The sequence below is a fragment of the Chenopodium album genome, chromosome 5 (genome assembly GCF_948465745.1).
Source record: "Chenopodium album chromosome 5, dcCheAlbu1.1, whole genome shotgun sequence".
NCBI classification, from domain to species: Eukaryota; Viridiplantae; Streptophyta; class Magnoliopsida; order Caryophyllales; family Amaranthaceae; genus Chenopodium; species Chenopodium album.
Window position 1 is genome coordinate 23,217,525 of NC_137838.1, and position 26,401 is coordinate 23,243,925.

The window sequence follows — 26,401 nt, forward strand, 5'->3', positions numbered from 1 at the left end:
ATAGTATGTACTTTTTATAAATGATATCAATGTCAATAATTTGATATTTAAATTTAGATACTTCAAAATAGGTGTTGTTTGTTTGATAAGGTAAAGACTATATATTGGGCCCAAAAATATTACGAAGTATATTTTAATAAATCACTAAGTTAAGTCCCGTGTCATGTAATTTATCCAAAAAAAATTAATTATAACAAAACAACTTGAATTTTAATAATTTATACTAATACTAAATACGTAAAGGTTATTGAATTGGATTATATAAATAAATAAATAAACATAGTAATAGAAACTTAGAAGCTATAAGGTTTTATATAAGAAAATTAAAATATTAGCTTAGGTTAGTACCCATATACGAATTCATATACATTTGTCACTTTGATCGACATAGTATGAAATTTTAATTGAGTTCATTTTACTTTAGGATAATTTGTATTCAATAATCAACTTTTTAAATATATCTTTAGTAATAATCACATAAATGTTTACAATAATTAAATAATTTTTCAATATGTGTTTGTGTACGAAGTATACTATAACAAACTTATTTTGTTCTTTTAAATGTTACGTATAATTTTAAGATTAATACAAAGTATGCTACCAAAATTATTTTTCTTTTTTAATCAAAATAAATTTTATTATCAAATGATAAAATTGGAGAAAAAAAAAATTGATATTGATAATAAATTTTGGAAAAGAATATATTCCAATACATTATTTTCAATCAATTATTTTTGTAACTAAAAGTTTCCTAATAAATTAAATAAATGTAAAAAATTTAATTAAATATAATTGGATTAAATATGTTGTCAAAAAACTAAAAAAGAAAGGAAAAAAAGGCGGGAAAATTCTTAACCAGGAAATAATAAGTGTCATTCCTGGTTTCGCCTTTATTATAGGTTTATTGATTCAAAATTCAAACTAAATTTTCAAATCAAAATGCAAATATGATTGGTATTTTCTATACATGATTAATGCACCCACTTCCCAACTATCTCATTCTCTCTCTTCTCAGTTTTTTTTTTTTTTTTGGCTAATTTTATTTTATCTAATTTTCCTCTCTTCTCTCTCTTCTAGCATTCTTCTTGTTCTTCATGTTTTCAATTTAATTTTTTTTCCCTGATTTTTTCTACAACTTTTTTTGAGTCCTTTTCCTTGAATAATGCTCCAATTATTTTCAATTCCATAAATACAGCTAAACTATTATAATTTCTCAATCTATTGTCCACGTCACCATTTAAGAATTAAACCTATTTTTTTTAATGGTTTAACACAAAACCGCCACTTGAGGGTTCGTTTGGCATTGTTGTGGTTTTCTGTTTTTTGGTTTTTTGTTTTCTAAAAGTATATGATATGAGTCCCATAATGAATCAAAAATTATATAAACTTATTAAAATTATGATAATTTTGAAAACTGACAACAGAAAAATGGAAACATCTTTTTCTTGTTTCCTGTTTTTGGTTTTTGGTTTAAAAAAAAAAACAGGAAACTAAAAACAAAAACTGATGCCAAACAAGCCCTCGGAATTTGCGGTTTTCAATTGGGGGAACACCGCCAACTCAAGTGGCGGTTTCCTTTTCATGTAAAAAAAAAATCTCTAAAAAAATCTCTAAAAAAATTCTACAATAATCCAAGGAAGAATTCATATGAAAAATAGAAGGGAAACGAGATCCTGTAAAATTAATTACACTACTCCAAATCAAATAAAAACAAAATCAAATCTTAATTTTGTTAGTAAAAAAAAAAAAAAAGAAGAGTACTCCTATTTTAGAGAGAGAAGTGCAAGAACAAGAGAGAAGTTGTCATATATTTCATTATTATGTAAAATATTACAATGAGGAAAACTAAAACAATCTCATGGTTAGATCTAAACTACATAATTACTAAAATTAAAAGTTTTATAAACCTTGTTGCACCTAATGTGAGGACGAAGACAATGATATTTGTGGTGAAGTCAGCAAAGGCAGCGGCGCATAACGGACGGAGAATTGAGAAATCCCCAAACAAATTTTATTTGAGGATCCTAGGCAATTGAGAAAGAAAATATAAAGAATTAATGAGAGAAGTAGAGTGATGAGATCTGAAATTTGAGTGAGGTATAATGGATAATGGGCAATGGAGAATTGGGGACTTTGGTTTTATCGAAAAAGTGATTACTTTGAGAATGAAAGAGTAGAGAGATGAGGATGAAATTTTGATAGTGACTAGTGAGTGGAAACCGCTACTTCATATTGCGATGTTCCTACTTAAACCGCCATCTCAAATAGCGGTTTCACCAAAAAAAACTAGAAAAAATAAAAAAAAAATTCATTAAATGGCTGAGGTGGATAGTATATTGGGAATTATAAAAAAAAAAAAATAGTTGTATATATGGAATTGCAATTCTTCCCAACAATATTAAGGGAAAGCACTCTTTTTTATATAATGTTTATCATGTCTTACGACTAATTCTCCACTAATTATTTTTGGCTACAAAAATTTTGAGGTTTGAATATCGATTTGCTAAATTCTATCTCTTCTTATATTTTTCATATTCTTGTAGATTTTCTAAAAAAAAAAAAAAAAAATCATTTTTTGATTAAAAATTTATTTGTTTTTCCAATAAAGTCATACAATGTTTTGTTATACAATAATTTTTAATTATTTTTTATTTATCTTTGTGTTACGGATCAAGTATGTGAAATTTTTTTGACTTGTATGAATGTTATGTTCAAAATTGAAAAAAAAAGGGATGCTCTTTTTTTTTTTTTTTTTTTTTTTTTTTTTTGAAACATAACATTCATACAAAATCTAGATCTTTTTTTTTTTTTTTGTGTATAATTAGCTTTGTGATATTGATCTTTCAAATTATTAAATTGGTTTGAAGATAAATAATGTTATATTTTCGCCCCAATCATGTAGTTGTGTCAACTAAATGATATTATATTATGTGAATTGAAATCCGTTATTTTCAGTGTTCTAAGAACAATTTTCATGTTAGATTATTAACCAGTAATAGATGTTAGGCATTGGATTATTCACAATGAATTGAACTCCTTGAATTATCACGATGATGTATTAATAAGAATTTAATAGTCATTTTTTTAGCACTAAACATCAAGCTTTCCTATTCATGAAATGCTTGGAGTCAATAAATTGATAATTAAAATTGAAATTAAAAAAAAAAGGAAAAAAAACATGATATCTTAAAAAATAAAACGGGTTGTAATGATTGTAAATTTCTAATTTGTTTAGTAACAATATTTATTTAAATAGTATTCATTAATTATATTACAGTAACAATAATTATTTAATTATTATTTAAAACTTATATTATAGTTTTCAAACAATGGCAGTTGTATACTATACAGAAATATAAAGTATAAAGATGTTAACATGGTGAATATTTTGCGTATTGGGTAATTGATGCAATTAACAATTTTAAAGTTTAAAACATGATTGTAGTACTATTAATATTAAAGAGCAAAATTTCACCTTTTAAAAATTAACAATTGATCAAGATGTGTTATTTGTCCATATAATTTTTTTTAAAAAAAAAAACACCTTATAATAATCATCTAATATAAATATTATGGAGCATAATTTTATTTTTTGATAAATACATGTTATTGAGATTTAGTTGTAAAATATCTCAATATTAAGGAGCATATATAATTTCCCTTCTAAAAAACAAGAATTGATCGAGAGTTTCTATTTTACTACAAGATTAATGAATGGTGTGCCTTATAATAATTAGTTATCTTATAATAATATAAATTTTAAACAATGAAAACATAACTAGCAATGGTAGTTGAAAATGTCTTTATAAGATGTAAACAAAGTTTGGGAAATTTAAAGTATTATTATTAATATGTTTTAAAACTTTTACTTATTTTGCATTTTAATTAAAACCCTTTTTCACAAAATTAGATATTTTTTTAGTAATTGATAACTATTATTTGTAAACCAAATTTACTTTATTATAACCCTCAACCATTTTATTTTAACCCTTCACTATTATATTTCGTAAATGACTATTTTTGCATAATCTCACTATTTGCTTAAACAATGTATGGAATGTTAGTTTTTGTATATTACAATATTAATAATCGTTAAGCATTTTAATTATCAATTATTATCCAATATTAATATTAAGTAGCGTAATTCACTCTTTGGTAACACAATTGATCGGGATTTAATAGTTCGTTATATTATTATAAAGGAGTATCGTTTCACTTTAAAAATAACAAGTGATCGAGAATTATTATGTGTACACAACAAGTTTAAAAATTTTTGTGCCTTGGAGTAACTGATCGATTATCTAATATTAAGGAATAAGATCATATTAGTATTGCAAACAATATTAAATCAATGATTTTTTTATTTTTTAATATGGTAACTAATCTCCGTATAAATTGATGATTAAAGGATAATAAAACATAGATTAGGTAGATCTTCTTACATGGTAAAAGGATAATTAAACATAGATTTGGGGTATCATTGGTGAAAAATTAATAGTTTCAAAGTTACAACTAATATGTAACGGGGGTAGTATAAATATGTTATTTGAAACTTTTGTTTCACATAACGCTATATATATTAGTAACCGATAACTATTTTATGTATTCCAAATGTTATTTATTTCAACCTCCCACTATTTGATTTTAACCCTTCACTAATTCATTTAATCCCTCCAATTTAATTAAATTGGGTGGTTGTAGTAAAAAGGAAATTTTGTCAAGAACTACCAATTAAAGCGCGTGTTTTGAAAACAACTACCTATTAAAAAAAATTTTTAAAAGAACTACCACAAAGTTGTAAAAAGTTTAAGTAGCACTACCACTCTGATAATTCCAAGTAGAATATTTGGCATGTAGGTTCCACTTTTTACCTTTACCTCATAAAATCATCATCTAAATTGACTAAATTACCCTTCATAAAGGTAAAAAGTGATAAAAAATGAGACTCAAATACCAGATATTCTAGTCAAAATTGTTAGAGTGGTAGTGTTACTTAAACTTTTTACAACTTTATGGTAGTTCTTTTAAAAAACTTTTTTAATAGGTAGTTGTTTTCAAAACACGTGATTTAGGGCTTGTTTGGCATCAGTTTTGGTTTTTAGTTTCCTGTTTTTTTGAAAATCAAAAACCAAAAACAGGAAACAAGAAAAAGGAGTTTCCACTTTTCTGTTGTCAGTTTTCATAATTATCATAATTTTAATAAGTTTATATAATATTTGATTCATTATGGGACTCATATCATATACTTTTAGAGAACAAAAAACCAAAAAACAGAAAACCACAACAATGTCAAACGAACCCTTAATTGGTAGTTATTGACAAAATTTCCTAGTAAAAATTGAGATTTTTATTTTTACGTAATATATATACTTCCTCCGTTTTTTAATAGTTGCAACACACTATTTTTCACGGTATTTAAGAAAGTGGATCTCATGTGGTTTAAAACAATTAAAATGGAGGAGAGAGAATGTTAAGAGTATAATTTAGTGGGCCATGAGATTATAATAAGGGTAATAGTACAACTTTTGACATAAAATACTTTCCAACTACAGTGTTTTACAATTATTATGACATTTCCATTTTAGGAAAGTATTGCAACTATAAAGAAATGGAGGAAATATAATCTATCTACTACCTCCGTTACAGGTTATGTGCAATGATTATATATTTTCCCTCTCTGCTTTATGTCAAATCGTTGCACATAACCTATAACGGAGGTAGTATAAAATATTTTATCAAGATTCAAGACTACTCTCAGCCAAACACACTTAACTTAGAAGTATCTTAAATTAGCATAATATGAGCTCCCTAAATGAAAGATGCATCTTGTTTGTATGAGTAGTATATTAAATAGTTTTAAATCAATCATAAGGGGTATTACAAATACTAAGAAGCATAATTTCGGTTTTATAAAAATTTCACAACTGATAATGAGTTAATATTATATATCCTCCATTTAAAAATAATTTTCTCACGTGAAATCTTATGTTTAAATTAATACTATCTCCATTTCATATTATTTGCAACGATTAGATGTTTTTCCTCTCTACTTTATGTCAAATCATTGCAAAAAATGAAACGGAAGTAGTATTAAAGAATGTGACAATACTAGTAATGCTAATGAACATGTAGAAAAAAAATAATTAATAAAACAATAATGAGTAGTTAGAAATCAACTTACAAGATATAAACAAAGATTCCAAAAGTATAGGTTTTATTATCAATATATCTCAAAAAATTTATTTAATTTTCATATATAACTAATTATTGTATGGATAATTTGTCAATTACTACCGCAAGTTAATACCACTTTGTAAATTACTACCGCAAATTTAAAAAGTTGTGAATTACTACCGCAAAATTTTTTAAGATGTTGCGATTACTACCAAACCCCCATTAAACCCAACTATGACGTCATTATATCCCTTTAACCCGTGTTTGACCATGGTTAAGGGCTTTAACCAGCCCCCCCCCCCCAAAAAAAAAAAAAAAAGAAAATTGATTAGGGATATAATGATGTCATGGTTAAGGGCTTTAACCATGGGTTAAAGTGATATAATGACGTCATAGTTGGGTTTAATGGAGGTTTGGTAGTAATCGCAACATTTTAAAATTTTTTGTGGTAGTAATTCACAACTTTTTAAATTTGCGGTAGTAGTTTACAAAGTAGTATTAACTTGCGGTAGTAATTGGCAAATTTTCCTTATTGTATTGCAAATGAATTTTTTTTAAACCCCTCCACTATTTGATTCTAACCATTCACTACTTTAGTCGTTTAATAATTCAACTCAAGTCTTGTCATTAATATTGGGTGTTTGAAGCAAACATTTAGCATTTGAAGAGTTATTCTTACTTTGTAAGTATTTATCTTTGTAAAAATAGTTAGAAACAACTTTAGGTTTGAATTTACTTTTCTAACAACTTATATTTAAATAGTATTCAATACCTAAATTTTAGTTTGTAAATATCGGTCATTGTTATTCCCATGTTGGTTGTTATGTACAAGCTAGTAAATTTGTACCTCTTGGTGATGCCTTTACATATGATATTAGATAAAACATTTTCTAGTAACAATAATATATAAATTGATATTGGGGATATATGCTTTTGTAACATATACCGTATTCAAATGAATTATAATATCTATTGACAAATGAATTATATAAAATCTACTGCAAATGAATCCATAATCCATAACCATTATAAAAATGCAAAAGTAGCTATTGTAGCTTATGAATAGTAATTGTTGGTGCTATTACAAAGACACCCCTACATTTAATGAATTGCCGGATTTGCCCTTGCTTAGCTTTGTGCATTTGCTTGCCATCTGTGGAGAATACAGCTGTTCTTCAGGCCTTCCTTTGACTGCCAGCTAAGGTAGGTTGATGCTTGGCTACTCTTTCTCATTTCCTCAATTCTCCTTTCACCGATTTCATTCGCTCTCTCTCAGAAACCTAGGGAGAGAAACCTTTGACACCTTCAGCAATCACCGATCATCCATTTGATGATGATTATGGGGCTTCAGTTCTTCATTGGGGTAAGATCTTTATCCTTTTTATAAGCATCTAATATCAATTTAACAATCTAGGGTATAGCTATAATTTTATAGAAGTCCATTAATCCTTTTTTGTCCTATGTTTTTTTTTTTTTTTTTTTTTTTTTTGGTAATTCTTCTTAATTAATAATCTGAATTTCGATTGAAAAATCGAAGGTAATTCTTCTTAATTAATTTTCTGAATTTCGATTGAAAAATCGAACTAATTCTTGATGAAGAAGTGGTGATTTCACCCTTTTGATATTGACCTAAGAAAGGAAAAAAGAGGAGAGAACTGGCTTAGTTTTAATCTGCCAATGAAAGGAAAACTGCTGCTGAAGATACTTTGAATGCTTACAAAGCTACTCAGGTTTGTGTGTTTTCTTTAATTTTTTTTTTTTTTTTTTTCTGGTTTTTAGGGTTTAGATGTTCAATTTTGCGGAAATCTGTCTAAATAAAAGATTTAATTTGATTTGTATTTGTTATTTTGAATTTATTCTCTGATTTTGCTGCTCTATATATTGAGATATGGAAGAATAACTGAGATTCGAGCTGACAGGGTAAAGTCGTATCCCCTAATCAAAAATAATTCCTAAATTCTCTAACTAAAGTAGATAGGGAAGTAGGGTCGATCTCCACAGGGAAACAAGTCTTTTTACTCCTAATTAAATATTATAATCTAAATTATTTAAGTAACCAATATTAAAGTTGAATAGGAAACTAAACTAAAAAGAGTAGAAAAAGGGAGAAAATAATATATAAAGGATCTAGGGCTTAGGTTCACCAATAAATAATATTCCGGGGTAAAATAGGGTAATCAATCATTGACATGGCATAGATAACATGATTAACAGGCTCTCGCAACTTATTAATCAACATAGATCTAACAGGCTCTCGCAATTTACTAGATCTAAGTTCTTATTGAAAATAGCCTTTAATATCAAATTAACATCTGCTCGATTCATCAATTTAATATTGCTATACTTTTACAAGCCGCAATTGTAAAACATTAAAACAATCCAATAAGAAATCATCATGCAATACCAACAATCAATAATAGTCAATCATCAATGCATCAATTAACCTAATTGTAAAGGGCTCTCGCTACTTATTACAATCACACAATTAATTTATCGGTATTAAATCTCATCTCTCGATTCTTGACTTAACCATTTATAAATTAACTCGCCTATTGAAACTAGACCTAAACATTAATTCTCATCTCTCGATTCTTGAATCAATATTGTCAAACTCATGCATAAAAGATAGGCCTAATCTAGTCACAGAGCATTAAATCAATCAATAGGAAATTAATCTAGCATTGATAATCATCAACAATAATTTACCCCTTCATATTATTTATTAGATCCACAAGAACCCTAGAAATTAAACTACTCACACATTATTAAATATAAACTAAGCAAAGAAATAAAATAAATCATGATCAAAGGAATAAAATAAATAACTAAGATTAAGGGAAAAGAAATCGTTACCAAAATAAATCTGAAATTAATCAAAGAAATAATAACAAAGGTTTAGAGAGAGAGTTTTAGAGAAAGAAGTCTAAGTAGAGAGAGAAAAACTAAGAGAAAGGATTAAGAGAAGAAGAAGTAGTTCAAGAAGGATCTAATTAATCCGTACAAAAACGTATTTAAACTAAACTAAAAACAACTCCTAATTAGAAACTAATTGCTCGTCAAAAAAACACTTCTCCAGAAACACGCGCCCGATCGGGCTAGAGGCCGCCCGATCGGGCGCGCCTGTTTGCCAGTGCTCCTTCTAAGTTGCCGCGCCCGATCGAGCTAGCAGCTCACCCGATCGGGCGCGCCTTCCCTTGATGGCACTCCCACGCATCCGCCCGATCGGGCGATTGCTTGCCCAATCGGGCCCGGTCTTTATCTTCAAGGCTTTGGACTTTGATTGGGCTAGATTTCTCGGCCCAATCCATATTTCCTCTCGGGTCTCGAATACATGGTCCAATTGCCTCGCGATCCAAATAACCGAGCCCTTAATCACTGGCTCGATGGCTCTAACCGGCCTTGGGCTCCATAAGTGGTCGTGTTCTTCCAATGCTCGTAGTCGCTTCATAAAAATCCCGGGAAAATGCTCCAAAGGTGCAATTCCCTGCAAAACTCAACCAAAACTACGAAAACACTAGAAAACACATATTAGTAATAAAAGTGGCCCTAAAGGGCCAAAAACACTACTAGTTATGACCAAGGGACGAGGGTAAAACACTATATAAAATAGACATATCAAACTCCCCCAAGCCAAACCTTTGCTTGTCCCTAAGCAAAGATCTCATCAATGAATTAATAAATATGCTTCACCCCAATAAGTAAATATCAAGCACAAACGATCCAAGGTAAATCTAATAAACATGCTTCAAAGTCAACCAATCAAATCCATCCAATTACCTTTCTTCCCTAACAATTGTCAAATAGAGCAAACCACAAGAGCATATAGAATTCAAGACTAGTGCTCACACACTCGACTCTCATTTTTGTGGCGAGTAAAAGATGTACTCGATCGCTCTCCATCCAACCCCTTTATGTGAACAATGCCCTCCCAACTCACACTCTCGTGTGTATAAAACAATGAACGCTCAACCTACTAGTCGACTCGAAATATGTCAAATCATAACTTGCATTGATAAACAACACTTTCACATTCATACAATTCTATGCACAAGGTCGGAAGGTCTTTTAAGCTTGTAATGTAAGGCTAGGGTAAAGGGTAGGATAAATTTGGAAATAAATGAGAAAAAAGCTATGCTTAAAGGAGCCAACCCTAATAAAACCCATGATCAAAAATAAATAATGATCAACATCTCTCCTACATAACCAACTCTAACATCAACCAAATATACTCCAATCATAATAAATAAACCCAACACTTACAATTTCACTCATAAGAATATAATAATGAAGTGGAGTGAATAAACAAACTTTATTTTCCAAACTTGTATTTTTTTTCATCGAGGCTCAAAATTATTCTTTACAAACCTCCAACTAGAACATTTGAACATTTTTTTTCTTTTGAAGCTCACTTATTTTTTTCACATTTGTTTTTTTTTTTTTTTGAACTTCTTTTTTTTCATAATATCATGCTTTATTTTTTTTCAAGAAAATTTAACTCTCATACTCATCAAAAATAAACATGAATAACAACAAAACAACTTCTCAAACCCCACCCAAATTGTGCAAATAATAAGCACACTACAAACTCCTTCACCTCACTCACTAATAGCTCCCCCAAGCCAAGCTTGGGACTAGTAACCAATGGGGCAATTTAGGCTTGTAATGTGGCTATAAACAATAAAAGGGCACAAGCAACAACATGGGTGACAAGAAGGGAACAAATGTATCTAATACTCTGAAGGCTACCTAAAAGAATGAACGCCTTCGTCCTCCTCATGTGCATAATAAAAAGTCATGAAACACTACTCATAGTTATTAATCAATACTCAAATTCATTGACATACCAGGAATTATGGAACTATCACACATTTCCTAACCAAATCAACTAGTCAAGCACTATATTCACAAGTAGTTAGGCAAAATTGACGCATGTTAAGGAATCTAAACAATTAGACTTCAAATCATGACCAACAAATCCACAATATTCATCATCAAATACCAAGAATCAAAACAAATCTTCTTAAGTATGGGGCACAGGGAAGCATGATTTACAATTCATTGGAACGTATTTTTGATTTTTATTTTTTTAAATTTTTTTTGTATTTTTATATATAAAGAAAGCAATAAAAACTACACTAGGAAAGCAAATAAAAACTATGCTAGAAAGCAAATAGAGAAGGAAGAGAATTTCCAAGTGAAAGAACACCCCCCTAAGCCAAATCAAGCAATGCCCTCATTGACTTGGGAGAGTAGCCTACTCCTCATCCTCATCCATCCTAGAGTACCCCTCACCGCGGCTAGAGCCAGCTCCTCCATGGCTAGAGCCACCACCACCATACCCCGAACCACCAGCATAGTAGTTAGGGTCTACATTCCCCCCAAACCCACCAAAAGGAGCATCGGTCCCATATCCATGGACCGATGAATAGTCCACATAAGTACCGAAGGCACTTGGGTCCGTGTAACCCCCTTGGGGGTATTGGAACCAATCGGGGGCAAGTGAATCGGGGGGAATAGCCCCCCGACGGGCATAATCATCATACATGGGGTATAAACCCCGCCCTAGGTTCCTCTCCACAACCCCAACCCTAGCATCTAGGGCTCCTACCCTAGAGTCCAAATTCCTAACCATACCCTCCATCCTCCCTTGCCCACTCTCTATCCGATCTAATTGGCTTCTAAAAGCCGAAAAGTCATATGGAGCGTTAGGGTCGATGTTGTAGTTGGTTGAGGAAGTGGGGATGTTATGTGTGTAGTGTTGGGGTGATGGTTGGTGGAAATGTTGTTGTGGTAAGAGAGATGCTTGGTGGTGTGCTTGGGCCTCCCCTTGGTCTCCTAAATCAAAGGTATAGGAGGGAAGACCCTTCTCGAATTTGGTCAAGGCCGGGTTAGGCAAGGCGAAGGCGTTATCTTTCCTACCCGACTCCCTATGAATTACCCACCAAGTCTCACCCCCTATCACATTTATCCAGTTAAGGCCTCCTAAGTAGGGTGCGTCCATTAGGGTTGGTCCGGCTACCTTACCCTCATCATTAGGGGTCCAACTAAGGTATTTGACCGCAATGTGGGTTACTAACCCACCAAAGTAAATTGGGACCCTAGACCTACCCGATTCGGCTGCATTGGCCACCCTCTGAAAGTGTTGGGCCATCCTATGAACTATGTTAAGCTTGTCACTCTTAGGAATCATGTATGATCCTAATAATTCTAGTTCATCTCTCCTCACATTAGCCGGTTCGTGCCTCCCAAAGATGGTGAGGCCAACAAACCGTTGCCAAAGTTTTGGCACGGGATGTTGAATCCACGTGCCCTTGGCATGCTGGAGGTTTAAGTTTGGATTCCCTGTTAAAGCACGGTAGACAAAAGTAATGTTGTCTTGGGGTGGTTCAATTGGTCTATCGGCTTTCAATTCAAACAATTTACCAAAGTCCTTCAAAGACAATCTAATATCTTTATTAAACAAACAAAATTGAACATGAGAGATTAGAGCATTTGATTTTATGACGTTAAAGCTAGAAATGAATTCTAAAGTCAAATAATCATATGTATCATAATGTAATTGGAACAAACCACTCATGCCAATTCCCTTGAACAGTTTTTCAACATATTTATCAATTCCTAGTCTAGAAAGCGTAGGATGATGAATAAAACGGGTAGGAATTACCTGCCGCGTGACGAGGTTGAGCATCCTCTGCCTTTGCTCTTGGGTGGTGATGACCACCCTCTCCCACCCCGGAATTTGCAACTCCGGGTCGATTGTAGGTGCTTGTTGCCTCGATCCTTCACCCCTAACAGTCCTAGATCTCTTGAAAGCCATTTTTGTGTAAAAGAAAATAGGAATTGAAGCTTTCTCTCTCTTAGGGTTTGAGAAGAAATTGAGAGAAAGTGTTGAAAATTTAGTGTAGATTGTAGAGGAAGATGAGAGGAGTTGGAGAATGTAAGAATTTTTAAGTTTGGATGGAAGAATTGGAAGAGATCTTGGATTGAAGTGTGAGTTGAGGGTTTGAAAATGGAGGTTTTTAGAGAGAGAAAGTGAATGAAGAAGATGAAGTAAGGAGAAAATGAGGAAAGAAAGAGGAGAAAAGAAAATAAAGGGGTACGACCTGAAGGCGCGCCCGATCGGGCGAGCTCAGCCCGATCGGGCGCGAACGCGAACATAATTTTCGCCCTTTGCTCGCCCGATATTTCTTTTCTTCTTACTCGATGAGCGCCCGATCGGGCGACCTCGCCCGATCGGGCGAAAATAGACCTTGTTTCCAGGTCTCTTCTCGCGCCCGATCGGGCAGCCGCGCCCGATCGGGCGAATAAAAAGCTGAATTCTGGGTTGCTTGCGCGCCCGATCGGGCATATTCGCCCGATCGGGCGAATTTTGCTCCGATTTTTGCCTCACTTGCGCGCCCGATCGGGCGAGCCTAGCCCGATCGGGCACGTACCAAGTACTGGAGTTTCTCCGATTTCGTTTCTTCTTCAAGATTTGTCTAAGTCTTTATACCTGTTAAATTCATACCTGTATAACAACACTTAAAAATAGTAAAATATCACTCTCCTCACCTTTCTAAAATAAAAATAAAATAAGAGAAAAGGAAAACTAATCTAGAAAGCATAAAATACGGGTTGCCTCCCGCAAAGCGCTGGTTTATATAGGTCCCGCACGACCGTCTTACCAAGTATAATTCCTAGGACCCTTTACCTAACGCTTTATCGGGTGGTTTCTCACCCGGTCTAGCGATGTTTAGGCTGCGATGCGGCTTCCTGACATAACCTGTGGGACGCCAAGTTGCCTTATCTGGTGGATCCTCCTTGACTTGGGATGGGGGATCTTCAATGCTACGCACTAAAAACCCTTCTTCGATCGAATGTTGCTTCAACTTGTCATTGCGTTCAACACTTGCAACTCGATTTGGCGGAACACTTACCGAAGGCTCGACTCGCACAACATGCTCGATCGGTTCCACTTGTTCATCCTCGAAACCAAGACCAACATTGTAGAGTGCTCTTTCTATTGCATCGACTTCCTTCTGTCATTTGTCTATCTCATCTGAAAAGGATGCAATACAAGATACCGCCTCCAAGGGATCTTTTTCAAGAGCTTGGGGCTTGTTAGAATAATTGATAACCACGTTAACACTGAAACATTTCTCCTCAGTCATGGAGCTTTTGGGGGTATTATTCAGATTAAAAACCACTTTATCGTCCCCTACTGATAGTGTTAACTTACCACTTCTAACATCTATGATTGCTCCTGCAGTGTTAAGGAATGGTCTACCCAGAATAATTGGGGTTTGCATATCCTCAGCCATATCAAGAACAACAAAATCTACAGGTATATAAAATTTACCTACTCTAACGGGAACATCCTCTAAAACACCTAGGGGGTATTTGAAAGAACGGTCGGCCATTTGCAGAGTTATATTGGTAGCTTTTAGTTTACCCATATTCAACTTAGAACACACAGATAATGGCATGACGCTAACACTAGCACCCAAATCACATAATGCATTATCAATCAGAATATTACCAATATGACAAGGGATAGAAAAACTACCCGGATCTTTTAATTTAGGTGGAGACTTATTTTGAAGTACGGTACTACACTCTGCAGTGAAAGCTACTGTCTCTACCTCACTAATAGACCTTTTTCTCGTCAAAATTTTCTTCATAAATTTTGCATATGAGGGGATTTGCGTGATCAATTCAGTAAAGGGAACTGTTACCTTCAAATCTTTAACCACCTCTAGGAACTTACCAAACTGCTTATCCAAGTTTGTCTTCAATTGACGATTGGGGAAAGGGAGTTTGATAATTGGCTTTTGAGAATTCTTCTCTTTGTCTGGGGTAGCCACCTTCTCCGGAGTTTTACCCTGCAATGTAGAATTAGATGTGTTAGTATTATCCTCTAGCCCTGCAGGGCTAGCAACTACATTGTTTGGTTTAATGGAATCAAGATTAGCATTATTTAATAAAATAGGTTCATCAACTCTGGGCATAGAGGGCCCTTCATAGTTTGAACCACTCCTTAGAGTAATTGCAAATGCTTGATCCGTAGGCCTAGTCGGCTGTGCCGGCAGGGCTCCCTGTTGGCGTGCTTGTAGAGTAGCGGAGAGTTGCACAATTTGATTATCTACAATTTTGTTACGCACTAAAATTTGATCAATTGTCGCATCTCTGCTCTCCATGTGCTTTTGCATATTGACCAACATTGCTCTAATTTCCCCTAAAGAAGGGTCGGAAGATGAGGGGAGTTGTTGTGGTTGATTCTTCTGACTAGCATTGGGATGATAATATTTCTGCTGCTGTTGCTGTGGCGCCTGTGGTTCTTGTGGTGGTGGATTTTGAACATTAGTGCTCCGGTAGGAAAGGTATGGATGATTCCGATACCTAGGATTGTAAGTGTTGGAGTATGGGTTATTCTGCCTATAAGCTTGGAAGGCATTAACTTGCTCCACGGAACTCCTGCAATCCTGTTCCCAATGACCTACAATACCATAATTTTCACAGAAAGCCTCATTAGAATTGTTATTAATTGCAGAAACATTAGCTACCCTAGCAGTGCTCAGATTATCTAATTTTTGACAAATAGAGGTCAGTTGAGCTTGCAAAAAGGATACAGAGTCGACACTATGTTTCCCCTTGTTAGCAAATCCTCTGGGATTCCCATATTGGGAATTGTGTATCGCCATATCTTCAATAACCTGACCTGCATCATCAACATTAAGATTCATAAATCTCCCACTAGCTGCAGAGTCTAAAATTATTCTAGAAGAATTTCCAATGCCGTTATAGAAGGCTTGGTTAACTGCCATTGTGCTAAATTATGGTGAGGGCATTCTCTTTGTAAGTCCTTAAACCTCTTCCAAGCCTCATATAAAGACTCATCGGCTTCTTGGGCAAAGTTCTGAATCGCACTTCGTAGTACTGCTGTTCTCTCTGCAGGATAATACTTGATATAGAAATTCAAAACAAGAGTTTCCCAGTCAGTTATACCAAGTGTAATTCTATTCAAGCCATTAAACCACAATTTAGCTTTTCCAGTTAAAGAGAAGGGAAAAAGAATCTCCCTGATTTGGTCTTGAGTGACCCCGGCTTGCCTGATGGTGTTGCAATATTGACAATAGTCGGCAATGTGAAGATTCGGGTCTTCACCCTTGGCTCCACTGAATTGCTTCCTCTCTATCATCGTTATAAATTGAGGTTTAATTTCAAATTGAACCCCATCAAGAGCCGGAATAAGGGTGAGATGTGGAAAATCCGCAAGCTTTGGTTGTGAATAATCACTAAGCTTCTTCGGAGCCGCCATCTCTGATTCTGTGTCTGATGATACCTCTAAATCGCTAGAATCAGTTGGCGGATTGCGGTGATTATTATTAGTATCACCAGAATCCGCCAGGATTTGCTTGTAGAAATTTTTCTGTCTATGGAAGGAACGTTCGATCTCAGGATCGAATGGGATATAACCTGATCTAGAACACCTGGGCATAAACAAAAACTAGAAGCAAATATGAGATTTGTCTCAGAGAACTAACGCTCTCTGAGACAAAAGAGAAATAATCTAGACTACAAAAACAATCAGAAGTAAAAATAAAACCGTTTCCCCGGCAACGGCGCCAAATTTTGACAGGGTAAAGTCGTATCCCCTAATCAAAAATAATTCCTAAATTCTCTAACTAAAGTAGATAGGGAAGTAGGGTCGATCTCCACAGGGAAACAAGTCTTTTTACTCCTAATTAAATATTATAATCTAAATTATTTAAGTAACCAATATTAAAGTTGAATAGGAAACTAAACTAAAAAGAGTAGAAAAAGGGAGAAAATAATATATAAAGGATCTAGGGCTTAGGTTCACCAATAAATAATATTCCGGGGTAAAATAGGGTAATCAATCATTGACATGGCATAGATAACATGATTAACAGGCTCTCGCAACTTATTAATCAACATAGATCTAACAGGCTCTCGCAATTTACTAGATCTAAGTTCTTATTGAAAATAGCCTTTAATATCAAATTAACATCTGCTCGATTCATCAATTTAATATTGCTATACTTTTACAAGCCGCAATTGTAAAACATTAAAACAATCCAATAAGAAATCATCATGCAATACCAACAATCAATAATAGTCAATCATCAATGCATCAATTAACCTAATTGTAAAGGGCTCTCGCTACTTATTACAATCACACAATTAATTTATCGGTATTAAATCTCATCTCTCGATTCTTGACTTAACCATTTATAAATTAACTCGCCTATTGAAACTAGACCTAAACATTAATTCTCATCTCTCGATTCTTGAATCAATATTGTCAAACTCATGCATAAAAGATAGGCCTAATCTAGTCACAGAGCATTAAATCAATCAATAGGAAATTAATCTAGCATTGATAATCATCAACAATAATTTACCCCTTCATATTATTTATTAGATCCACAAGAACCCTAGAAACTAAACTACTCACACATTATTAAATATAAACTAAGCAAAGAAATAAAATAAATCATGATCAAAGGAATAAAATAAATAACTAAGATTAAGGGAAAAGAAATCGTTACCAAAATAAATCTGAAATTAATCAAAGAAATAATAACAAAGGTTTAGAGAGAGAGTTTTAGAGAAAGAAGTCTAAGTAGAGAGAGAAAAACTAAGAGAAAGGATTAAGAGAAGAAGAAGTAGTTCAAGAAGGATCTAATTAATCCGTACAAAAACGTATTTAAACTAAACTAAAAACAACTCCTAATTAGAAACTAATTGCTCGTCAAAAAAACACTTCTCCAGAAACACGCGCCCGATCGGGCTAGAGGCCGCCCGATCGGGCGCGCCTTTTTGCCAGTGCTCCTTCTAAGTTGCCGCGCTCGATCAAGCTAGCAGCTCACCCGATCGGGCGCGCCTTCCCTTGATGGCAATCCCACGCATCCGCCCGATCGGGCCCGGTCTTTATCTTCAAGGCTTTGGACTTTGATTGGGCTAGATTTCTCGGCCCAATCCATATTTCCTCTCGGGTCTCGAATACATGGTCCAATTGCCTCGCGATCCAAATAACCGAGCCCTTAATCACCGGCTCGATGGCTCTAACCGGCCTTGGGCTCCATAAGTGGTCGTGTTCTTCCAATGCTCGTAGTCGCTTCATAAAAATCCCGAGAAAATGCTCCAAAGGTGCAATTCCCTGCAAAACTCAACCAAAACTACGAAAACACTAGAAAACACATATTAGTAATAAAAGTGGCCCTAAAGGGCCAAAAACACTACTAATTATGACCAAGGGACGGGGGTAAAACACTATATAAAATAGACATATCACGAGCTAACAATCGCTAAACAGGTGCTTAATGCTGTTTGTTAATTAAGTTACTGAACATAGTATATTGGTCGAATGACTGAGATTTGATACTTGAATATGCATATATTTGATGTATTTTGTATAATTAAGAAAATTCCTACAGTTTTATAGGAGTATTTTTATGTATACTAAGATTCTGGCATTTAATAAGGGTTTGGACGTATTTTGGATATTTGAGTAAATTTAATAGGAATATTTGGATTAATTGTACGTAAATTCACATAGTGATGGTCATACATTGATCATAGTCTCACACAATGCCAGCCCAATGGCATCGTGTCGTTGTCCATAATGAAATGCTTGGTGCCTATGCTGTTTAGCAACTTGTGGAAAAGTATGTTTGTGTAACTTTAGGTGTATAATTTACTCCATTGTATATGTTGTTGGGATTGTTGCAGCTCTTCAATTTATGTTAAGGGTGACATTGAAATTTGAGTTCACAATAAAGGCATCACTGGCGAAGTTGTGAGAATGCCAAAATTTTGCATTGTGTTCACAATGATGGTATGTCTTTTGTTATGCATTTATTTTTGTATTATCAGTTTGAAACATATTCTTGTATTATCTGTTTAGCTTCTGTGCAAGTATCATGATGATTGCTGTCACGTGTTGATTCTTACACTTTCAAAGTACTAGATCATAAGACTTATATGCTCTATGCCTTGAAGGCTTGAAATCTTCCGAAATTTTCTTATGGCAGGGGATAAAAGGAAGGATGTGGCTCCAAACCGTGCTACTGCTTCAGGGAAAACTCCTCTTATCCTTGCTGTGATAATACTTCTTGACTCGCAACTATACTTTTTATGATGTGTGCTATTTGGTTCTGCAGGAACAAATTCATCTTTGAAAACATAACACTGAACATAGTTCACACAAAGTTTTCGTTAGAACTGCAGCTCATGACTACCCTTCTGCATCAGGTTGGATCCCCCCTAAAGGTATAATCATGTTAAATGTGGACGCTAATAATTTGGTCTCTGGATCACATGTTGGGTTGGGGGTGGTTTCAAAAAACGAGCTTGCAATTGGGCAGTGTTGCTTGCTTCAGTTAAGAGGTGTGGCAGTTTTTTTTGGTTGAATTTGAGTGATGTATCGTTTTTTTGGGTTGATTTTTTTATATTGTTAGTAGCATTATTGTCTGATATGTAATAGAATTGTTGATCTACAGGTACAATTATTCTATCGCCCCTTTCTCTTTCTTGTCCTAATTGGTTCAATTTTCATCTAACCTTTAATATGAATAGCTTACTTGTGATTTTTTCCCTATCTTTCCATTTTCTCCCAATACTTTCTCTCTTTAATTTGCTTATATGCATATGGTCTTTGCTGCCAAAATTTATGTTTTCAAGTTAGATATTGTTGTTGTGGGTGACTACAGAGGGTAGCTGTTATTTCACGCTGTTGCCGCTGTGGTTTTGGTGCTGCCCTGTTACTGCTGTTCTGTTCATCCAAAAATCATCGACCTGAAGTTGTTTTTAGCTCATAGTCTCTTCATCAATGTTTTAGATCTTGAAAAGTTATTCAATCTAGGCTTAAGAATTTCTCGATTTGGAGTTGTGTGCTAGGAGCTATGCCTTCTAGAATTTACTGCGGTCTGCAACCCTAGTTCTATCGCAGCGGGTTGTTATTGCTCATTTGATGCCTATGTGGTGTTGTTGTGTTGAGTTGGTTGGGGTGCTAAAATGAATGCTTGGGCTTCTCTTATTTATTTTATCTTCCCTTCTTCCATTTATTTACACATTAGTTATAAAGTTAACATGTGGCCAATTTTGATTAATGACTATTTGGATAATGACTAATTGATAATTTGCCAAAATGATGAGGATTAATGTATATGTAAAAAATAGAGATTTGATTTCTCAGCATTCTAAAGTTAGGGCCTTATTTATTTTTTTGATTAAGATCGTTAAATTTCTAAGTGATTATTTTCTTAATGAAGGTTGCTAGATAATTTGCTCTAACAAGCAGAGGAGTCAAGACTCAAGAACCCTCGCGTAACCATCTTGGAACTGTTGCTTTTCGGTAAATTTTCATTTAAAAAAAAAAGATGACTCTAATATTTTTTTTTAATTAAAAGATTGTATGATTTCAAAATTGAACTAATTGTTTTGAATTATCTTCAATGATTAAACGTTTATAACACACTCTTGATCCAAAATGGACAGCCATGTATTACTTTATTATAAATTATTAGCAGAGTGCTCAACGATCCGTATAATTTCTTCTGTAGTTTATGTAATTGTTAACTTGAAATCCTGTATTATACTATTATTACACTTTATGCTTTTGATTAGGGATTAATAAGTGTGTTTACAGATAAAACAATGAGGTATGCTTGGAAAAACAAGAAAACTATCTCAGCATTGATCTAAGCTTGTAACATACTATTCCGTATTAACTTTGTGGAAGAAGTTATATGATGACACTACAAGTGTGATATCAAGAATTCCTTTTCAACTAAAATATTTGGTTTTGGTTAATTGGAGTTCTGGTCTGACTCTTTCAGGTTAATACTCTAAAGTAGCAACTGCAGCTCATTGCATCAAGCATATAACGATGACAATTATGACTTCAAATGCAACAGGTTGCTTTTCTTTATCTTGTCGTCCAGGCAAAACAAAATGTGTGCTTCAAAAGAGTTCACTGATATGTAGTACAGAGTAATAATATTGAGCTTCGTAGCTTTTTGGCTTGTTCTTTTACACATTTTGAGATTCATTTTTTATGTCGAGAATTTTCTAGGCCCGGAATTCTATATTCTTTGTAAATTATCTTCTTATCATGTGCTCTATATAGCTTGGTTTGATTCTTGTCCAACTCGTTGTGTTAATATGTTCTTTTGGATACATGTATAATCTATGAATATAATCAATTTGTTTTGTTTTGGATAATTTGGAGTGGAAGTTGCATGTTAACTTGTTAATTGGTTGTACATTATGCTCTGGGTTTTTTTTTTTCAATAGCTGTACATTAAGCTTTTAAAGGTGAAAGAAAGAGAGATGAGCCAGGAGGAGGGAGAGAAAGAGAGTGTCTGGGAGAAAAAGAGAGAGATAAGGGTTAGAAGAGAAAGAAATAGAGCAAATAAGAGACTGAGGGGCAGGGAGAGAGAGATAAAGTGATAAAGAGGGGAATGAGTCGGGAAAAAGAGAAGGATCGGGAGAGAATAAGAGAGAGAGGGAGGCTTAGTAAACCGTTTGAGCTATACTAGAAGAGTGGATAGGTTGGAGAAAAAAGGAACAAGAAAGTGAAAGAATACAAGGATAAATAGAAAAGAGAAATGAGATAGAGTGATAAAGAGAGAGATGAGTCGGGAAAGTGAGAAGGGTCAGGTGAGAATAAGAGAGAGAGAGAGAGAGGCTTACTAAACAATTCCAACTACACAAGAGAGGGGATAGGTTGGAGAAAAAAAGGAACAAGAAGGTCAAAAGAAAGCAAGGATGAATAGAAAAGGAAAATGAGATAAGACGAGGAAGAAATATAAGAGATGGTATATATGAAGGAAGAAAAGATAGGAAGAACTTAAAATCAAGTTAGTGACTACCACACAAATAAGATCCCGTAAACATCAATTTATCATGTTAATACACTACAACAAAATAAAGCAAAGGTAACAATGCAAAATCATTGCCTAATATAAAAAAAGTGTTGTCTTGTAGCTAAGACAACACATATGAGGCGTAATTTATGCCCCCGTTGTCTATTCATAAGGCAACACATTGTTATTCAAAGGCAACAATTTTGAAAGCTTAGGTAAAATGATACATAAGGCAACACTTTAACAAAGACAACAAATGAAAAATGTTGCCATATAAGAAGATAATTAAAAAATGTTGTCACTCCCAAGCATTTAGTAGTTGGTAGGGCTTGAACTTGTGACCTCAGAGTCACAAGGTGAGTTCCCCACCAACTCTACCAAACTTGCTCACACACACACACACACACACACACACACACACACACACACACACACACACACACACATATATATATATATATATATATATATATATATATATATATATATATATATATATATATATATATATGTGGTGTCATTTTAATATAAATGTTGCTATAGATGGCAACATAGATATTAATGTTACATTTTTCAAACAATATTTTTGTTATTGTTATCTTTTCATGCAACAATTATTATATTTGTTGTATTAGACAAGAAAAAGGTAACACTTTAAGTGACTATTGCCTTATATAGTCTAGAGCAACACTTTTTTTTTTTCTGTTACTTTAGTTCAAGGTAACAAATAAGTATTGTTGCGTTAGATTATTAAGAGTATTATTTATGTAAGTGTTGCAATCTTAAGTGTTGCATATTCTCATTTTTTTTTTTGTAGTGATAACACCCCAAACTATGAAATGCGATCTTAACCACGAATCTTACATATCATAACATTGGGGAGGCACACACGTAGTGTCTACGTGTGTGCTCCAACGACTATAATCTTAAATATAAAAAGTGTAAAGCTATTCCCTCTCAACATATAATAATTTTTAAATGACCGGCAAATAAACTTTAAGGCATACACAAATAATATTTCTCATTAATTTTATACTTTCCGTATTGATTACAAATTCTAACTACTGTATTTTTCAGTAGAAGAACCACTTGAAAATAATCTACTTCAAAAAGTGTAATAAACTAATATACAATTCTATCATATATTTTACATTTAATCCATTTTACATAACTTTGCATTTCCTTATTATTACTTCTTATTATCAAAATCATTTTAAAATGAATCTATTTTAAAATTAATTAGGTACTCAATAAGAGAACGAGTGTGTTCTAAAATAATATCTAAAACAATAGTATAATTTTTTTTTAAATCTTTCACTTATAACAAATTCTAGATAACTTCACTTATAACAATTGTTTTCCCATAGCTATTTCGCAATAAAAACTTTATCACTACTCCTTGTTAGTACTTAATTCATTCATCCTTGCTATTACAAAACCCGAATAACAACCACGATAATATCACAAAAATGAAGACAACCACGAATTCTACTTATCTTACCGTCGGGGGAGCACGCGCATCGCGCGTGCTCCAACGACTAGTTATATATAAAAGTTGGTGGGATTGTGAGCAATAAATGGGGTTTGGTGCTAAGCATTTTCTCCCGCCCAACAATGACTTAAGGCGCCTAAAGCCAAATGTTTCCCCCCCTCCAATTTCCAAAGTCGAGAGGGAAACAGCCCAGATCGTACGCTAAGGTCCCTAAGCAATCACTTAGTGGAAAAGGAAGTGATCGAGCGATGACAACCAGGAGGTGGGCTTGGAAGCAGCCATCCTTTGAAGAAAGCGGAATAGCTCACTGGTCTAGCTCCATGGCACCGAAAATGTATCAGGGCAATTTTCCCCCTCTTTATTGGCTTGCAGTGACATAGCGTTTCTTTTATTGGGAGTTTATGTCTACCCCACATAAACTTGGTTTATGTGTAGCATCTCGGAATTTAATTCTCATAGGAATATGTATTTCATGGGAATTAAATACTTATATCTAATTCCTAGGAATTGTCTAAACTTGTTTGGTTAGGATGAAATAAGTTGCAAATCATGGCAATTTGATTTACCTAGGGGGTTAGGTACGTAATTATCTTCCATGTTTTGTGGGAAGTCACAATTCCCTTGAATTTGCAATCCCCCCATTTACACTTTATTGTCAACCAAATAACTTACTCATTTGCAAATTCCCATGATTTTCCACTTTCCCCATTTTCTTTGTGCAACCAAACAAGCCCATAAAGTTGCTAAGTTCAGATATTCAATTTTAAGTCTTAATTGGCAAAAAAAAAAAAAAAAAGGAGCCCTTATCAGTTTTAGATTTTAACAAAAAAAAAAAAAAAAAAAAAAAAAAAAAGAAATTGGTTTTTAAAACCCTCATAAATAAAAATATTTTAACACCAGACAAATTTTAAGAAAATGAATTTTGCCACCACTTAACTGATTCCATTTAGGAATCCGTTTAGTGGGCCATAAATCCACCCCAGCAGCCACCCCAGCGTCACCACCGCCCCACCACATCCCACCACTACCCTCCCCGAACCCACGATCGGCGATGCATCTGCACCCCAACCCACCTGAACCCTCTCCCTCCCTTTCCCGCAACCATTTTGTAACACCTTAGAAATTCCTTTTCTTTAAAATACCTGTTTTGCTCTTCTAAAACTAAAAATAGGAAAATTTAAGACATAACCGCCACTGTGAAAACAGCTAAGGCAATTATCAAAGGCACACATCGAAAGACTATCTTTAAAAACATTCAAAACAAGTCAACTATAAAGTCAACCAAAACGAAAGTAAAGTCAAACGAAGTCAACTTACAACTTGGAACCATTGTAGGCCCTTATTAAAACCAAACAAACTTAAAACTTTTGCGTTAATCTCACAAGCATAATATAACATAATAAATAAAACAATGAATCACATCATAGTCTTATGGAAACTAAGCATGCTTCGCTCTTCACTCATGCCCATCATGAATATGCTTCATCACCTGAAAAGCTCCTCTCTACTTGTCCCCACTACTCGCCATTAGAAATGGGTCGTCGTAGGGCCAAAGCAAAGACAAGGCCAAATAAACATAAAAACACACAATCATCAATGCTGAGTACATAAGCGTAACTAAAACACACTAACATGTATAGACACCCGTTTGTGTCTCCCCAAAACCAAACCCGGTGATGAGTACCTTTCGCGTCGAATCAAAATCGAATGAAGTGAAAGTGTGGAAAGTCTAGCGTTGCGGATAGTTTTAATTCTTTTCTCTTCTCCATGTTTTTGAAAACTTATTTTAAGAAAACAGCCAATCCAGTTTGGTTGGTCCATGATATGGGTCCAATAGTAGTGTATTTGGATGGGGCTTGACAAGAGCTTTCCAACGATATATTATAAGCCCAATTCCGATGAATATGGAGGAAGTTATGGCCAATTTACTAAACTGGGCCCGGTTTGAGCTTTATATGCGGCCCAATGATCTAGGGGAGGGCCTAATATGATTTATCATTCCTAATGCAATTAGGAATGGTTTTAGTCTTCTAGAATCTTCTAGAAGGTTCTTTTCATTCCTAATTCAATTAGCATTGATAAATTGACTTTTGTTGACTTTTCAGAGTTTTAATTAAAATCAAGTAGCATTTTCGAAGAAATTATATGATTTTATCCTCTAGTACGGTAAACTTATCGGATTTTCGAAAACGCGTTAAATTTAAGCTTGGCGTCTGACCCCAGGCCTGGCGCTAGTGTTGGTGCCTGGCGCCAGCTAGCCAAGGTTGGCGCCAGCTCTGTTTTCTGAGCGTCAGACTCTGTTTTGTTTAATTTATCTTTTTGGCTGATTTTCTCTATAAATATCGTATTAAAAACTCTGTTTTCATTCACCATTCATCATCAATTCTCATCTACATTCATTCATTCATCACCCATTCTCTCTAATCATCCAATTCTCATCATTCACAAGTTCTACAATTAGTTTTAATTAGCATTCTTCATTCATCGTTCTTCTTACTTTGTGTTTTCATACAAAATTCCGTATTCGCAAGACCTAGAAACACCTAGCCATATTCGAAGTTGCCTTCGCTATAGACGTGAAAGGTTTAATTTCTGAGGGTTTGGTCCCAAATCTCTATTTCAATTATTTAATTTGATTGTTTTGTTTATTATTTTCCTTGAAGTTACTAACGTGTGTATTTTGTTATTAGAAAGAGGTACGAGGCATCAAAGTAAGTGCTTTAATGGTTTTAATTGATATTATGATATAGAAATCATGCTTAGATTGATTTTGATTCCTAGTATCATGTCTAGGGTAATTTTAATATTAAATATGATTGCTATGATGCCTTTTATTCTCTTCCTTATATTTATGATTGTTAGT

At 33.9% G+C, this 26,401-nt stretch overlaps 1 long non-coding RNA gene and 1 other non-coding gene across 6 annotated transcripts; both read left to right on the plus strand.

Annotated features, from left to right (window-relative positions):
• The first annotated feature begins 7,387 nt into the window (after nt 1-7,387).
• On the plus strand, nt 7,388-21,443 carry LOC145630597 (uncharacterized). Of its 5 annotated transcripts, XR_014112114.1 has the most exons (6): nt 7,388-7,537; nt 7,813-7,904; nt 18,910-19,015; nt 19,212-19,449; nt 20,451-20,533; nt 20,828-21,443. It is a non-coding gene; the product is annotated as an uncharacterized LOC145630597 (long non-coding RNA). The 5 variants fall into 5 exon arrangements; XR_014112111.1 differs by lacking the exon at nt 7,813-7,904 and having other exon boundaries at nt 7,391-7,537; nt 20,806-21,436; XR_014112110.1 differs by lacking the exon at nt 7,813-7,904 and having other exon boundaries at nt 7,391-7,537; nt 20,828-21,433.
• On the plus strand, nt 15,984-16,090 carry LOC145633432 (small nucleolar RNA R71). The gene has a single exon (XR_014112757.1). It is a non-coding gene; the product is annotated as a small nucleolar RNA R71 (small nucleolar RNA).
• Nucleotides 21,444-26,401: the final 4,958 nt, after the last annotated feature.